This window comes from Grus americana, chromosome 3 (genome assembly GCF_028858705.1).
Source record: "Grus americana isolate bGruAme1 chromosome 3, bGruAme1.mat, whole genome shotgun sequence".
NCBI classification, from domain to species: domain Eukaryota; kingdom Metazoa; phylum Chordata; class Aves; order Gruiformes; family Gruidae; genus Grus; species Grus americana.
In genome coordinates this window covers 114832686-114849535 of record NC_072854.1, presented here as the reverse complement: position 1 = coordinate 114849535, position 16850 = coordinate 114832686, and the positions used below count along the sequence as shown (strand labels likewise).

General features: G+C 38.7%; 1 protein-coding gene across 22 annotated transcripts in view; it reads right to left on the bottom strand.

Annotated features, from left to right (window-relative positions):
• EHBP1 (EH domain binding protein 1) overlaps positions 1–16850 on the bottom strand; it is a 229641-nt gene that overhangs the window by 54970 nt on the left and 157821 nt on the right. The window lies entirely within an intron of this gene.

Sequence of the window (16850 nt, the reverse complement as noted above, 5' to 3'; positions counted from 1 at the left end):
CAAGATTTAGCCTCATTAACAGCTTGCATGGGCAGGTTACAACTCATAAAACCCTACAGTAAACAAAGTATATGGACACAGCACAATATCTCCTCTCTGAGTGACAGAACCCCGATTCCCTATCAGATTGCCTTGATTTACTTTTCTCCTAATGTCCTTCCCCTGGAAAGACAATTCTGCCTGGGTCCTGCAAGGCAGCGGGATGGCACATTGGCTTTGTTTGCTTTCTCATCCTTTAACTTCCCAGAAGGCACAGAGCAACAGTTCTATCAAAAACTTATTTGGTAAAGTACACATTAGAAAGACAACAGGAAAGCTTCCCCCCTGCTCCTATGCACTATAATAGATCAATTTAATTTAATTTCTAGCCAGCCAACTGATACAGCAACTGATTTTATTTCGACCCGCAGTATTAGGTAACATAAATTACATTGAATTTTACATGAAATAAAAGTGCTCAAATCTCCACTATTTGTAATTCCTGGGGTATAGGAACTTGTGGGTTTGATTTAAATGACTTTTAAGAAGGAACGTGCGAAATTTATATTAAGACTCCCATGTGGTTTAATGTTACACAATTTAATCTACTATAGCCCACGTAGTTTAAACTAAAACCAGTTACGTGTTTGTGACAAATTTGCCCTAAACCGAGCAGGCTGATTCCCTGCTCTCCTTTTCTCCCCTCCTCCTGAAAGAGAGCTTGTATCCTGAATTATTAGCATAGTCATTAACATCCCGGGGATCTCCAAGCAAACACAGATTATTGTGGCTTGTGTTTGTGCTGATTAAGCCAATCATCACCAGCGGATAAGAGAAAAACCAGCCTAGTTCTTGCTTAAATTCAATTCAGGTATTTGAACCCTCGGTTACTGAGCTTGGCAGAGGAAACACTGGTGGAAGGAGCAATGAAGCTGAGAGCTAGAAAAAGTAGGTAGATTAAGTTTTGAGGTGCAGAACGATTATGAAAGAGCAAATCAACCCCCCAGATTTTGGAAAGGAAAGCACTCGGAAGAAGTACAGAGGCATGAACAGAGATATTAAAAAAAAAAAAAAAAGGAGACATGAAGAGAAGCTCTGCACCAAGAAAAGACCATGCAAACACACATACAGGGATTTCCCACCCCGTACAGCTGAAAAGAAAACTCAGTAAAATCTTTCACCCTCCAACATGAACCTGACATGCCAAAGAGACGTTAAAGTTTGTTCTGTTATTTTCCCCCAATCACTTTGTAATGGTCTAAAGATCTGCCACGCGGATGCACAGCGATGAAAACTTCACCATTTAAGGACAAACTCTTCAAGAATAAGTAATGTAATTCCTTGTTTCCCTCCTATAAAAATGTATTGGTATGCAATTTTTATATTTCACAGTTCACCGACATCTCGGCAAGCTTTCTTCCACTGCTTCAATGGTGCTACTTTTAATTTTATCCTCCTTAGTCCTAGTAATTAAAGTGATCAGCAGTGGCATCCCAACGGCTTTGACACAGCTACAACCCCCTAGCAGACTCCAGCTTTTAAGGGGAAGGGGAAGAAAAAAAGGACGGGAGTTTCATTTCACTGGAACAAGAAAATCAAGCTTTTCCAATCCTCAACTTTATCCAATTGTTCTTTCAGCAGCCTTTGGATCTTAAGAAACAAATAAAAATGGCTGCCATTAGGGGGTCCTTTTTGTACTCGCCGCAGACGGCAATGACTGACATTACTTTGGCCAAAAATGATGCCGTGGATTTCGGAAGGTGAATTCAAATGTGAAACACTTGGCGGGGCAGCTTTCGAGATCATTACCCGGCCAGTGATGTCACTCAGTGGTGGCAGAAGCTGAGAGCTGACCAACTCAGTAAAATATTGAGAGTGGTGGAGTCTTGCAGGGGAAAAAAAAAAAAACCAAACCCAGCCACCGCATAAAATCCATCTCCTTAAATCACTAACAATTCTGCAATCTGCTCGCATTTAAAAAAAAAACCCCAAAACCCAAAAAACCAAAAAAACCCACCAAATCAAAAAAACACCTCTGCCAGGGATTTTCAGTCAGCCTTTGGCAGAATTTTGGGAGGATCCAAACTGAATTTACACCACAAGTCTTATAACGCATTATCCCCTCCCTATAAAAAAATATAATCCCGTGAGCTGCATTTATTCAATGTTAAAAAAGAAAATTCTTTACTGTGTCCATAGACTGGGGGGGGGAAGTGGTAAATTAGTGATACTCCACAGCAACAAAAAACCCCAGAATTGTACCTATGAGGGGGAGCAATTCCCGTAGCTGTAGGTTTCAAAATTGTCTGTGGTCTGCCCCGAGTGCACAGTACATCTAAGAAAAAGAACTTGACTGCCACCTCTTTCATCATTAGACAGGAAGAACGGCTCTGTTATTAGCCATTCAGAAAGAAAAAGACTTCTGCGCCTGTCCAGAGGCAAGGATTACCAAAATGTACCTATTCAGTTAGTAGAGAAGACAGAATAAAAAAATTAAAAAAAAAAAAAATTACATGAGCTTTAAAGGTTTGGGCAGGCTGGGTTTTACTGTGACCTTGATCGGCTCTTGTTTGAGTAAATAGGATTTGGGATGAAACATTAAAACTGTTTAGCAGATCTTTTCAAACCATTTCAAACTTTTCTTATGTTGGTTTATAATATAACCAGACATGCTTGTAAATGGCCACACCTGCTCATCTCTCTGGGGATGGCCTGATCTCTGCCTTTTCTAACAAAGAAAGGATGGGAGAAAAAAAATCAGCCTTTCTTGTTGCAAAACAGAGTGGAAAGTCAAAATCTTTCTCAAGTTTGTCCCATCTGGTCAGATTAAATCTTTCATCACCCTGGGGACCACGTCTATGTTTGGTCTCTACCACTGTTTCAGAACAGCTCAAAATACACAGGTAGTGAGCAAAATATGAATTGCTAAGCAGGGAATACTCAACGTAAACAAAAGTGCACTGGCTTTGGATTTCGGTGGCTGGTCAGATCATAGGAAGTGGTCAACATAAGAAAAAAAACCAGAAAGACAGAAAACATCTTAGATATTTTCTGCCTGGTGTCTACAGCTACCTTACTACCAATAAACTGTATGTAGCTTGAAAATATTTTTTCATGAATCTGTATCACAAAAAGTATCAAATCACTTGTCATAAAGAAGCAGCTATTGGCTTACGCTCTACGGCACCGATGGACTAATGAGACAAGACAATGAAAACAGAAGTAGCCCTAAGTCTAAAACTGGAAGAATCACAAACAATGTCTTAACAAAGCTATCCCCTTTAAGAAAAAACAGCCTCTAAATTCACAATAAAATGTGGTTGTGTGGCTGTAAAATGGAAAACATCTCCTTAAATCTGGGAGGTATTTTTAAAGAAACGTTAGCCAGCAATTTTTTATTTATTTGTTTAACATAAACTATGTTGTTCTGGAAAAAGTACGATTTGCTTTGTACTTCTGGTGTGAAGAATGCTGGCTGTAGAAAAACAATCCATTGATAATTTAATCCCTCATGTCATTGTGAAATTGAGAAACTCTTAGTTTACTGAATAAAAAAAAAAAATATATATTTGAAAAAAAGAATGGCTGACTAAGTAACTATCACCTTGTGCTACATCCAAGGCCTCTTGCTGGTTGTCTGGCTGCTCTTTTGTAGGCAAAAAGGAGCTGAACGCTCTCTGGCTCCTTAGATCTGGCCCAACAAATGCACTGCCAGTCATGCACATGGATCCAGCTTAAAACCCAGTGTGAGCCTAAAAGAAGCTAGTCAAACTGGCACCTACTCATGCAGAAGGAGATAGATTTGTCATGACAGGCTGATTATTCAATGTAAAGAAACAGTTTAGCTTTTCTAATCTGGTACAAATACATCTTTCTCAGAGAAAAAAGTAAAAGGTCTAACAGTTCAAGTATTTAAAGTAAAGAAACCAACAAAAAAATTGTAACGTCAAAGCGAACCATAGGTATTTGTGCTAGAGCATTCTGCAAAACAGCCCTGTAGTTCTATTCAGATAAATAAGATTTAACTCGTTTAACCCTTTAGGAGCTGCACATCTATGTGACGATCAAGGCGAGCATTTCTATTTCACACTGCACTTGGCTGTACGGCAAGTTTTAAAGACAGGCTGAAATATCTAATTCCAAATACACCACTTTCTGTTTTCCTCCTCTTCTCGCTCGCCTGCACCGATATTAAGACCGAGGTGCTCTCCCAGTGAACAATGCAAGGGCAGCCTTGCCTACCAACGGGGCTCCCAGGAAAGATCGTCAAGAAAGTCAATCTAAACCAAAAGCAGCGACAAAGCCCTCCGCTAACTTCTTCCCTGGAATTTTCTCTGCTTAGGCAAGTTTGTGCTCTCCCTCACCGGGGAAGTATAATTAAGGACAACAATCACCTACGGCGTCGGGATGCAGAAGCTTGTTACGCCTGTCACCGTGATTGTCAATGCTATTGGCATTAACCACAAAACAGGGTCTCAAGTGTGCAGGCTGAGAAATATTCTGAAATAGTGCCATCATCCAGACAGGGCATAACGTCCCATCTGAGATCAATAGTCTAAAGATGGTATTTTCTGTGGCTTTCCACAGCTGAGTTACAGACAGAAGTTAAAGAAGCTGCTTACTCATTGTAGGAGTCAACATTCGTTGAGCTCCACTTAAGGGATTTTCTCTTGTGTAAACTTGACTTTATAATTTAAAAAAAAAAAAAAACGGTGTTATGAAACAAAGACTTTTGGCAAGTGGATGGGATGCGTAAGCTGGAGAGCAGAATCTTTCAGACTGCCATCCTGGGAAGCTTCCTTCTCAGGCGAACAACCCCGTGCCAAGGGAGGAGGACATGCCCTCCTGAGGAATGCTCCCGGTTCACTCAAAGCCGAACAAAGCAGAGCAGACTGCAGGGTGCCTCCAAAAGTTGTTTTCCCCCACCCCTCCTCTTAGTTTTTGAGGGAGGGTGGCAGCATCCCAGTCCGCTTGCATGTGATGAGAATGGATAGAACAAGTGCAAAGCCTGTGTCTCCCTGGCTCCTATTTTGCTGGGGTTTTTTGAAAATGTCCTGCAAACTGCTGGCAGCTTGTTTTTAATGGAAAATACCAATCGCCTAGGATCTATACCTAGCCTTTTGCCAATAATGAGAAAACTTCACCTTCTGTCCCCAGCAATTCTTAGGAAATCTTTTGCTGTTATTCCTACAAATCCAATTACAGATTGTTGAGTAGCTAGTGGAGTAAGCTTATTGAGGAGTGTCACATCACTAAGTCGTGCGTATGTGTTTCAGTTTGTAATGTGGTCTGAGCCGCTGTAGAGGTGTCAACTTAAAATGCAAGTAAGTAGCAGAACAGGGCTAATCCCAGCCACTACTCCCCTGCAGCCAAATTGTAGCGCAATGAATGACAGTGGAAATGCAAAGATGCCACTGTGCTTATCACACACAGCCAGATGGTGGACCTGGATCAATGCACACATGCCACGATCAATGCATTTGATAAAGAATTAAGAAGAAAACTGTACATGTTATCAAAGAACTTGTACATGGCATAATTATGATTCTGCATGTGCTTACTGATGATATTGGAGACTCAGAGGCAGGTGATAATGAAACTGATAGGAAGAAATAGCTTAAAGGCTACAGCATATGGCCTCAGCACTAAGAAATCTTGTCAAATAGTTCAGAAAGCTTTTTTAACTGTTATTACAGGCTGCTCATAGTGCAAGCTGGTGGCAACGTTTAATTTCTATTTTTTTTTTTAAAACCTGAAATGTCAAAAAAGTTACAAAAGCTGTACTTTCCAGAAAATAATTAAGACACTATTGTGTTTTAAACACGGCAAAAAACCCCTACAGGTAGAGACAGCATTCACAATTTTTGGGGAGGGTGGTGGTGGGACGTTTTTTAAATATATATAATTCTGCATTCCCTGAATAAATGTATTTAGACTTTAAGGGGGCTTGTGGCGGTTTAAGGAACATATCTGGGTAGCAATTTGCATTCGGCACGCCAGTTTCTACAGATACAGTTTCAATATTATTTCTCATCAAACGTTGAGTATTTCCCTGTTACCGTTTGTGCTCTGTCAGCTGCATTACAGCCACCTTGGATGTGAAAGAAGGTAATTAAAAATTTCTGGAAAATAAAGTCTAAAGTAATAAAAAAAGCATACACATTTATAATGTATAAAAGGTACCTAAAATACAAATTCTCATGCTCCAGTTGATAGATGAGCTGTCTAATCAACGCCTGGACGTAACTTAAGTGCTCTCATTAGTGTGAAGACCTTCAGGCTAAATAAGACTAAATCCCTTAAAAATTGCTTCTGCAATAGAAAAATCCCCCTTACCATTTTCCTCTGCCTAAATCATATCAATTAAAAAGAGAGAGAGGGAGGGAGGCATTTTCACATGACTTTGTTTTAAGTGACACTCAGAAAAACTATCTTCTGAATCCAATTTAAAATGTTTCAGCAAAAAAGCTTAACAGCAATCAAAAAACAAACAAAAAAAATCACACTGAGTTTAGTTTCTCTTTCACTTTAAACCTGGATCTTTAATCAGCGCTAAGGTGTATAATGCCCATTGAATCCTCTACCTTAACTTTTTTTCCCCCCAAACCCAAATATTTAATCAACATTGCAGTTTTACGTTAAATTATAAAATTTATCAAAACTAGACTCCACAAGAGTGAAGTGCGTATTTTATTTGCAGTGGGCCGAGGAGGTAACCCCCTCCCCAACCCCCGAATTTCAATTTGTCCTGACAAACCATTGGGTATTAAATTCTAAAGGCACGCAGTGTGCATAAAGAACTGATGGCTTGATTAGCTCTTGTGGTGCAATTGAAGGAGCTGTCTCTCTCCCCGCTTCTCCATTTTGAGAAACACTTTGATCTCCGTTCAAGTCAATTCATGAACATCAACTGACAAGACTGCATGAAACACCCCAATGGTTAGGCCCAAACTCGCAGCAAACTATTTGGTTTCATTAAGGCTTCAGGAGAAGTGACCAGTGACAGTCCTTTCTTTCAGAAGCCAACAGGCAAGTGACTATTTAAACTTTAATGTGCACAATGTACTGCTGAAGGCTTCTACACCTATAGTCAGTCACTCAAGTATGAATGCCTTTACCTACTATTTCGTGACATGTGAACTACTAAGTGCAGCTGCGGTCTCATTAATGCATTCGCCCAGATTTGTTTGCAGGACTAAAGAGATGATTCGCATTATTTCTGGTAAGAGAAACAACTGTATCTTCAAAGGTAGAAGAGCAGGTGCTATATAAAAAACAGTGATTAAAAAAAGCTTGCATTTTTGAATGCAGTAATTTACTAAACAGTTGCACAAACGTAGCAGAAATATTATGCATTCTGGCTGAAAATACACAAGAACTTGAATCACATTGCCCGCAAAATGCAGAGTATTCGGTCCGGTTTCAAGCTTTGCTACAGTAAACTATTTACACATCACTTTTCCCCTTTTTTAGTTGCCCTCTCCATAGAGTCCCACTTCAAAGAGTTCATTTTTGCACCAGTTCCTGTCAATGCAGGTCAGAAACACTAAAGTGGAAAGTGGCTGCAGTGCCGTGGCACAAAGAATCTCTGCGGCTGAAATCAAACAAAGCCCAATTAAACTAATCATAACGTCCCAGTGAACACAAGGAAGCTCACCTGGTATTTCTGGACTTCTTGTGTGAATTCCCAACTCTACTCGGTACTTGGTACTATAATTACCCTGACCAAAATACTGTGAAATTACTGCTCTGATCTACTAATGGCTGCAAAAAATCAAGCCGTTGTGGTTTCATGCCAAGGGGCCGTAGCAAGGTGGCGCAATGCTTTCTGACAGAGACGACAACTTCTAAAAACTCAAAAGGGAAAATTAACGGGATGTGGTTTATGTTGCCAAGGACTGTTCATTAATTACCAATTTAATCACTGCTGGAGGCATGACATTACAAAAATCTGGCTGAAAGTTCTAATAGATTATGAAGACCACCTAAGAAGAGTGACCAAGAAATGTACAAAACAATTAATACTGTTTCACTGCTATCAAAGACACTCAGATTATTTTACATCAAGTGAAGCAAAAGAATTAGTAGCTTCACAGTGCCACCACTAGGAACTGTAAATACAATGGCACACAATTAGTAATGCACATGTGACTTTTCGTTCAAGGCATATATCCTTGGGAAAGCCAGAACACGATAAGGAGAACAAAAGAAACATTTTTAAATGAAATGAATAAAGATTTTAACTCTACCCTTGTGCATGCTGAGCAATAACAGAATAGGCAATGCAAAATACAGCTCTAAGTAATGGCGATATCATCCTGGGATTCACAACAGCGTGTACTGAACATCCACACAGAAAACGTCCACAGTTATTAGCAGCGATAGAAAAAGAGCATTCCAGATTGTAAGAAATGTAGGTCTCGCTTCATACACAAAGGGAGAGCTCTGAAACATTGAGACCTTTTTTTGGCTAATATTTATAAACTGATAGAAGATGCTTCAGTTTTTGAACTTATGCTGTTCAGTTGATCTTAAAATTCAGTTAATAAATTGACAGCCTATTTTCTGTAAGCGTGCAAGTTAATGTTACGGCGGCAGACTACGCAGCACCTTGAATTTACATCCACAAAATAAACAACCACGTATTTGTATATTTAGGCCAGATATTTAAGTGGTGTAAATAGATACAGCTTATGGAAATAACAGCAATAAAATTCAGCTAAGAATCTCAAGCATTTATATCTAAAACTCAAACTGTGTAACATTTGTCTTGCATTATCAAAGGTTACACTTTATTCATGAAATCCCTCCTGGCATAAAACTGACAGTGCATGCTAATTCTTCTTAGAAATGAGTTTACTTGCACTAATTGATTTATTTTCCCAGCTACGTCAGAGAGTTGTCTATAGCAGTATTTTTGTACAGTGAAATATCACAACTTCATAGTAAGAAAGTGCTTAAACATATTAAATATGAAGTAAAAAAATGTAGAACCTTCTTGGAAAATCAGAGATTATTTTTACTTTTAATGTATTGAGTAACGTTAAATAAAACAATTTGTTTGTTCTTGCCATCAAGGAAATGAGATCAGGCTATCTCAATCTGAGCATGTCGTTATAAAGAAGTAAATATCAGTTCAGTTGTGGTTTTGAAGTGTTCGGTCAGCAGGTCTAACCTTCATTTAAAGAAAAGTATATTGTTAAAACAGCTATAAAACTTGGAATGCTCATGAAATGTAAATACTATACAGCATAGTCTTATCAGCTTAAGCCATATTTAACCACTTTATAGCGGCATACAGACAAGACATATAAATGAACAACAGGGAATAAGTTACCAAAGCTCAGGGATTACCAAAATAATGTTCAATCTTTTTACCAGAAGATCTAGTGATCATATCCAAAACTGGTCACAATTATCAGCATGACAGACTAGTCTTTTTTCAATCAATATTTTCCAATTAATATTAAAAGATCAAGGTTGCCATCTGCAAAATCTTACACCTCAATAAATTCACGTTACGTGTTTAATTAATAAAGATCAGCTTTTCCCTCTTTGGTTTTTTAAGAAATACAGGATGGGAATAACTTAGGAGTGCTTCCTTAAATGAATTAACATTACCATCTCAATCACAGACATTTATTTTCCAACTGAGCAGACTAAAAAAAAATAAAAACATCCACTGATGAGCTAGATGCCTTTCTTCCTGCAATAGAAGTAGGGATACCGGTTTCACGTAGAAATAAAAATTACTGAATAAAGCGATTCGGTAGCTCATTTTCAGGAGCCTGTTAAAATATCTGGAGGAAAGAATGCTAGCAACGCTAACTGGAGTTTAAGGCATCTTTCAATCAAATTAATACATCTTACTCTTGTTGTCTACTGTGAATTTGCATTCGGTACCACTTCTTGTCGTGTTGACTAGAGTTTACTTATTGGTCTTATATTAGAGCAGGACAGTTAGGAGTTTATTAGCTCAGAGGGGCAGAAGACTTGCAGGACATAATCAATAAATGGGACTGTTTATTAAAGCTTTTTTCTGAGCATTTAAAATAATGCTTTATTTTTATTTTATTGCAGCTAGCATATCCCATATTTGTACAAAGGTATGCCATCAAAATTAAAGTAAGAATATACAAAATCATCTCCTTTCAGATTTTGTCATTTTCTAAAGGTTTTCTAAAAAGATTTCCATTTCCACTAGTGCACTATGGATGCAAAAAAAGTTATCATTTTTCACTCAAATATTTATGAAAATAAAAAGTAATGGGCAAAACAGATTGACACCTGAAGTAGAAAGAGCTTATTAAATACGAATTAGATACAGCTGCAACAAGTTCTTTGAGCAAGGGAGTAATAAAAAGCAATATTCTGAGCAGAAAGAAGCAATCTCATGGCATAACCCGTTCCCGCTGCCCTCTGTACACAGACAGTGTTCGCATGTTTGGAGGTAACAGCTTTTTGGCGAGGTACTTTGTATATGCAAATTCTATTACAAAAGCTAAATATAGTCCCCACTGCTCTTTCAAAGCTTTTTTTTTTTTTTTTAAAATATATATATGACAGCTATAGCTGTCATTCAACTTGAATAAATATGAAATAATGGTAGCAGAGAAATAAAAGCAAATCTTTCTCTGTACAGAAAGCAGGCTAGTAACACTTGCATTTAAGCACAGCGGCAGTGTCAGGATTGCTCTCTGAAAACACCCCTTCAGTTATATTAAGTTGGTTTTAAATACTTATTGTATAAATGGAGTCCTTCACAATTTTTAGTGTTTTTAGTGTAGTCATTCTCAGAATGCTGCTGTGAAGAAAGAATCACTATTTTCCTATTTCACAAGAGGCAAAAGATAGAGCAATTCTCTCTGGGTATTACGCTATTGAACTCCTGCATCCCAGAACTTATGCTAGATCCTAAATATGCAAAATTTTTGGCCAAATCCATACGAGGGGTCCAGTCCTGCAGCTAAATTCACCATGGAGGAATCCTTACCTCAAGTAAAATCCAAATAACTTCAGGAACAATTTGTGGCCCGAGTTAGGAAGAAAAATACATCCTTTGCCAGATGAGCACTATTTTTCCTAAATTCCATGCTAAACGGCATTCTCTGCTAAAGGCATCTACCTTGCAAAAACAAGTTAAAAGAATTTGACACACGATTTAGGAGATGCCAGGAATCAAACTACTGAGCACAATGTTGATTTTCATCCCACTCTGTATCCTTTAGACTGGAGCCTTGCCGTGGCACTACCCTTTACTTTTACTATGCCCTGATATTCAGCCCAGATCTGAGCTCTACCCAGTGGCGTTCAATACTTTGGTTTATTTTCACTGTTCAATATGTAGGCCCATCAATATGTAGCACCATTCTTTACTCCACAATATTCAAATTTTGCTCTGTAGACAGAATTATTAATTTCTTCAAGGGCTTTTCTACAGTGCTCATCACTATGGTATTTAAGTGCCTCAAAAGCATTAATCACATTGCCTTCTCATAACACCCCGTGGTGGTGTTATTGCCCTGTTCTTCGGATGAGAACTGAGATGGAGAGATCCAGCTAAAAGGATCTAACACTGGGTGCTCACTCTGGGAAGCCTATTACCTGGGGTTTTTCAGTATACTAAGCTTTATGCAGCCCTTTATGTGTCTCAAGCACAGCTCCAATTGATTTCCCTGACAGACCTGGATGCTCAATGCACCTGCAAATCAAACCTTCGCTTTAAATGGCAATCCGGAAAGGAAGGATTCACAATTAATGACCACTTGGAGGAAGTTTGGTTCAAAAGACTTAACAGTACCAATCAGGAACTCTGAGGCAAAGGCAGCACTGCGTTTAATTCTTTCAAGCACCTTAACTATGACCTCATCCTTTTGCTCCTTGCAATCCCTGCTTCGTTTGCCGCATACCTTCCAATTTCTGCAACTGAAAGGACAGAGGTCCTCTGGACAAACAGCCTTCTACATCACCTCAATCCTCTGAGCTAAATGAGGCACAATTTCTTTGGGGAAAATAGTATGTGATCACATAATTAAAGACTGCATCATAATGCATATACACAAAGGAGGTTAATTAAAGTTGCCTGTGCATTTCTTAACTCCTAATTCCATTCTCTGTAATCACACTGACTCCATAACCATAGCCATTTCAGTTTACAGAGTAAATGACAGCTGCAGTAAATTTCCATTCTTTATGTGGACCAGTCATTAAAGGAGCATAAGACGAACATTTTGCCACTGGCCTTCGCAGATATTTGCTGACAGTGGGGTTATGCCAAGATTCAAGAATTGTGGATTCCACTCCACGTTCCGCAAGTGAGGGTTCCCTGCTGGAAAGACCTTTTAGCCCGGTGACTCCTCAATATTTCCTACTTGTTGTGGCCCTCTCTAGCCTGCCCACTTTGCCAGCTAGGTTGCACAGACCAGCTCCAGTCTCCTCACCTTTCCAACATCTAATTCCAGCCAAACTGCTGCTGCTAACAACCATCACGGCAGGCTGATATTTTACAGCATCTGGTAGGAGCAGATACATCCCTTCTAGCCCTGTGATATTCATCATGAGAAAAGGTGAGTTAAATAAAAATGAGTAAGCTAATAAAAAGGCTCTCCTGGTTAAAAGCTAAGTGATTACAGCTGCTATACCAGATTGGAAATGACAGAAGCATCTCGTAAAAGAGTCACTACATGCACACCTACATGAAGAAAGCAAGCAAAAAGGCTGAGCCGTTTATAAATCTACCATAGAGAAAGGGATCCATGAGGGGATCAGTAACTCTGTTCACAGAGCTCTTAAGCTAATTCTTCCAGTCTCCAAAAAGCTGCATCAATTTTAATGACATATCTATGATCCTCCCAAACCATGAGCATGTTTTCAAGGAGTTTCTGATCAATGTGGTCTCTTCTTAGACTTCAAATACCTGCCTACAGGCTTACATACCTCCATACAGGATGGCATGCATACAGCTTGCAGATTGAAGGTTGCTGAGAAGCACCAAATGAACAGACCTAACAGTGAAAAAACTTCTACCACCCTGCCAGTAGGGAAGAAATGGGAGAAAAGAAGGGCTAATATGATACAAATAGAAGCAAGCAAGCAGAGAATGATGGGATTAAATCAGGTAGGTTCAAAAGGAATGGAAAATGATGGGGCAGAAGGCACAGAGGGAAGATGTCTAAGGCAAGAAAGAGTAAAGAGAGCGGGTATTAGGAAAGAAAAGTTAAAAATTAGAAGGGGAGCCGAAATGGCCAGGGCAGACAGCTGAAATACAGTCCGAGAGAGAGGAAAGAACAAGAACATACAAATTAAAGAAGGGGAAGAGGATACATCTTGCAGTGCAATGAAAAATGTGTGATTCAGAGGAAAACGGGATTAACGTGTACGTGAGCATGTTCAGTGCCTCAATCTTCTGCTCCCACAACTTTATCAATTTCTGAGTTAAAAAGAAAAAAAAAAGTAAAGCAAGTGAGAATACTGACATGGGCCTAACCCCAGAGCACAAACATGAGAAGATGCAAGCACACTGCAGCAAGAAAGAAGACTCAAGAAAAAGGTGTAAACAGCCAAGAGAATGGACATGTCATGGGAAGTCAGCCAGTACTTTGTGAGAGGCCAGTTAGTGGTCAATAAAAAGACAAGAGAGATTTCAAAAAGGGCGGAGGAGCTAAAAAAAAAAAAAAAAAAAGCAAGCCCAGAGTACATGATTACTGAAAAAAATAACACAATATTGCTTCTACCAGAGGAAGGGTAAGACTTAGGCTGAAGAAGGTATTTGCTCTATGCTTACAGGAGAAACAGGAACGCCACCAAAAAAACCCAAACCAAATCAGGCAAGAACATATCAAGCAACCTGTATTTATGACCATGGAACAGACTTGGAAATTTCCTCCCTTCTGTTGACCTCAAGCAGTAATACAACCCCATGCACTGTATATTGTTCTCACTTGTTTACTAAGAAAACAGCGATTCATAGTTCTCATATGACAAATGTAAAGCTGTAATGGCAAGGCCTATGAGAAAAGATTTTCAAAAGTAACTAATGACTCTGCAGGCTTAGCTTAGCTGGGGTGACTGATTTTCAGAAAACACTCTGAAAGACTGGGCTGCTAAAGCTCTTTTCATGAAAGTATCAAAAAAGGTGCAATTTGCAAACTTCAAGAATTATTTTTGAAAGTATTGGCCCTGGACTATCTCTTTAAAGTTTTCTTACATAAAATTAGATCTTCCTATTTTAAGCCATTTTCATTTGCATCCCTCTCAGTCCATCCCCAAAATGCACCTAGTCCAATTCCCACTACTAAATGCTGATTCTTACTATCATAACTCTCATTGGATAACACACTACTACATCTTACCGCACACTGACACATACAACACTGCTTTGAATCCAAATTCTTATTAACCTTAATGACCAGAAAACACTGAATATAAGTCTGTACTATTTTCTAACAATCAAATAAGCAATGACCTGTAGTAAACTGGCACACTACATCAAATGGAAATGTCTCATCTCTATGAAGATCAAATATGTTAAAGAAAACTAGAAATCAATGTATTTTATATCTATACATGTTGATGCATACATACATCCTCATTCAGAACATACACAAGTATGGATATGTATAGAACGTATCTATATGTTATATACAGCTTTATGTAATACATATTATTATAGATCAACTTCATATAATATATCAAATATGAATACTATACTAGCCTCCATGAAAGATGCTTCCCTTTTACAATGCACGTTTCTCACTGAAGTGCAGTAGGAGCATGTTGAGTTTGGTAAGTCAAGCACACAAAAGTTAGAAAATGTCAAAATTACACTAGCTGTACAACCTTGCGTTGGTTCTCATTTCGTATAGCCTTGAATTGCATAACCCATACTTTTTTTTTCCCTACAAGATACTTGTCTTTTTCAGTGGCCATGACTGACAACGTTCAGTGAATGAACAACTGTGCAATATCTCACTTTACCCTCATCATTCACTGTCTGCCCTACACTTTGTTTAAAATAGACTATTTAAACATTTCTCTAAACACAGAATTATTAATTTCTCACAGAGCATTTCTGTAGCACTCTTCATCATGATATCTAAGAGTTTCCAAACTACATTTCCACAACTCCCTTCTGAGCTGAGGAGCTTTTGTTATTCTTATGTTACAGTGAACTCAAGTCAAGAGTGCCCATTACCTGTTTGCTCAGAGCACCCAGGATTTCAGAGGGGCCAGGATGGTTCTCCTTGACTTGGCTACAGCTGGATGCATTCACAACTTCCAGAAATCAGTCCCCAAGAATCTTGGGTTGAAAATCAGAAATCAAGGAATCTGCCACCTTGAGTATGTTGGCTTGAAGGTACCTTCCCAACATTGTAAAGAGCTTCTGATGGAGGCAGCAAGAAACTTTGGCTCTGCAGAGCGGCCCTAAAAGACTGCCCTTCCCTTTCCCACCAGCTTCTAATTCATTTTTCAGCTTCTGTAATAAATGACATAAGGTTCCATGGGTAATCTGGCTGCCTGAACTACACAATCCTGACTCTCAACTTGAAAACTCTATCCCTATCTCTTATCCTCCAGCTGGTTTTCATGGCCTAGACACAGTCTTCATTTTTGTCTAACTTCACATTGCCATCTGTTTCCTTGCCATCTACCCAAGCATCTCTCCTCTGCATGCCAGTGGGGTAGCTCCTTTTCTTCCTGTTTGGATTTCATCAGCAGGAGTTAGAGTCTAAAATAGAAAGTTTTGCTTTCCAATACTAGAATCTGCATCCCCTAAGGCCCTGATCCTTGGGGGAGCAATGGTAAAAGATGCTCTTACTGTGCTGTGTCCATACAGATAATTTTTACTGACCCTTACCAACTTTTCTGAACTTCAAGGCTGTCTGACAAGATTGTGCTATTAACACAACTTTGATTGTTTTGAACAGATTTTTCAAGGGGATGGAACCTTCTGCCCATAAGACATTTTTTAGCAGAGAAGCAGTTGAACAGGGGTTTTTTTGACGTAAAAAAATTATAAAATATTAGCCTGAGGCAGAGAGCTGATGGGGAAAATTTCAGCTCAAACAATGAAATACTAGCAAAGTTGTAAAATGTTTTTAAAATAGGAGCTTGTAATAAAAAATGTTAGGCAATTTTAATTACAGTTGTTCCTGCCAGAGTAGTTGCCTATAGTATCCATCCTCTAATGCTGTTTGCTTTATGAAAAACTAATTAAAAAAAACCCAAAGTGAAATTTATACTTACCTAGATATAACTACATAAATATAGTTACCTAGAAAAAACTTAAATACAAAGTAATAAAAAAATTGCTCATATATCTCACTGTGTTATCATTACACAAATAAGACTTGTCTGCATACATGGATATATTTTGAAGAAAAAGAAGTATCAGTTTGGGAGAGCAATTGTGAGGGGGGAAAAAAAAAAAAAGTACAGCATGGATCCAAGACAGTTAAGATAATGAAATGAGACATGTAAATCACTGTCTTCATTTTTTGATTGTATGATCCCATTTATGTAAAAAGCAGAATCTCCCCCTCAGGACTAGGATCTGAAAGATGTGAATTAATAAAGATTCAAGCCTTTCTCTGTATCATTATTTTTCAGTTACATTTACATTCCTAGTTGCCAGTACAGTCTCTAACGCGCAATAGTGAGAATCACAAAACCCACATTGCAAAGGTTTGCATAAAAATTAATTAGCTTTCATCTCCAGAGAGTATGCATCCTTCCAGGTCACCATGGAGGCCACTGGAGGTGCAACCATAGCTGCTTCAACACTGGAGCTCATTCCCCAGCTCCACTTTCCCATCTCAACAGCATAATCAACTTTGGTGATAAAAAGGAATTGTTCCATCAACTCTTTTACA